The sequence below is a fragment of the Cebus imitator genome, unplaced genomic scaffold (assembly GCF_001604975.1).
Source record: "Cebus imitator isolate Cc_AM_T3 unplaced genomic scaffold, Cebus_imitator-1.0 Scaffold650, whole genome shotgun sequence".
Lineage (NCBI taxonomy): Eukaryota > Metazoa > Chordata > Mammalia > Primates > Cebidae > Cebus > Cebus imitator.
The window spans coordinates 60,138-62,072 of NW_016107965.1; positions in this window are offsets into that span (position 1 = coordinate 60,138).

Here is a 1,935-nt window from a genome sequence, read left to right on the forward strand (position 1 = left end):
CCTAGCCAACATGGTGAAACCCTGTCTCTATTAAAAATACAAAAAATTAGCCAGGTATGGTAGCGGACGCCTATAATCCCAGCTACTTGGGAGGCTGAGGCAGGAGAATCACTTGAACCTGGGAGGCAGAGGTTGCAGTGAGCCGAGGTTGAGCCACTACATTCCAGCCTGGCCAACAGAGTGAATCTCAGGAAAAAAAAAAATGAGGGATATATATCCTACAGACATTATAACTGTCTGTAGTATATATATTCCACAGACATTAAAAAGATAAGGAAATACTAAAACTAATTCTACATAAATTCAACAACTTAGATGAAATGGACCAAGTCCTCAAAAAAATGAAAATAATCTACCACAATTCCTCCAATACGTAATGGATGATAAGAACAGCCTTATGGCTATTAAGAAAACTAATTTTGTAATTAAAAAATTCACAAAAAAGAGGTCTCCAGACCCAGATGATTTCACTAGAGAATTCTACCAGTTAAAAAATAATTAACACCAATTCTACCCAAACTCTTTCAGAAAATAGAAGAGAACATTGCTCAATCATTTTAAGAAGTTAGTATTTACTCTGACACCAAAATCAAAGAAAGCACACACAAAAAAGGAGAAAACTGCCAACCAATATCCATCATAAAGATGCAAAAATCCTTAACAAAATATTAGCAAATAGAATTAATCAATATACGAGAATTACACAACAGGACAAAGTGGAGTTTATTCCAAGGATGCATAGCTGACTTGATATCTGAAAATTAATCAACACAGTCTACTGTACTAAAAGGCTAAAAAGAAAAAGAATCATGTCAATTAATTTCAGAAAAAAGTAACAAAATTCAACAACTCATAATAAAATTTAAATAAAATAGGTATTATGGGGAGAATTTCCTCAAAAAAAAAACAAAAAAATTAAAGTTAACATTATAAAGTGCTGGGATTACAGGTGTGAGCCACTGCACCTGGTCTTTTTTTTTTTTTTTTTTTTGACACAGAGTCTCAGTCTGCTGCCCAGGATGGAATGCAGTGGCGTGATCACGGCTCACTGCAACCTTGACCTCCATGGGCTCAAGTGATCCTCCTATCTCAGCCTTCCGAGTAGCTGGGCCCATAGGTGCATGCCACCACTCTTGGCTAAGTTTTTGTAGATGTGGGGTATCACCATGTTGCCCAGGCTGGTTTCAAACTCCTGAGCTCAAGTGATTCCTCTGCCTCAGCCTCCCAAAGTGCTAGGATTATAGGCATGAGTCGCCACGCACAGCTCTTGAATCGTTTTAAAGTTTTAAAGTATTATTCTCATCTGAATGTTTGTTTTAAACAATAAGATTTAAACTTACTGGAAAGCCTAAATACAAACCTCTGCACATTAACACTATATACTTGTTTCTATGCTGTCACTTACATATTTGAATGTTCTGCTTTAAACTTCAAAATAGCAGTCTGTCTCCATCACATTCTGAAATCCTAACTTCTGTTACCTAATACAAAGCTACAAATTATGTTAGTTGGGTGACTGGAACAAAGCGTGTGCCATAAAAATAAGGTAAATGTGAATATGTACATCAGTTTGCTAAGTTTTTTGCCACTGTCTGGCCTCTTGAATTGGGGTAGCAGCTATGTTCACACTGATTCATACATATTTGTAGTACAAGGAAGCATTTCTAAAGGACCTTGTTCACTGCTTTGGACAAAATAACCCATTAATATTTGTTAAATGAATTGCTGTCACTATCTCTGGCATTTTTATTTTTTTTATTTGTGTATTTATTTTTGACATGAAGCCTTGCTCTGTGGCCCAGGCTGAAGTGCAGTGGTGTGATCTCAGCTCACTGTAACCTCCCAGGTTCAAGCAATTCTCGTGCCTCAGCTTCCCTAGTGGCTGGGACTACAGGCATCCACCATTATGCTCGGCTAATTTTTTTTTTTTTTTTT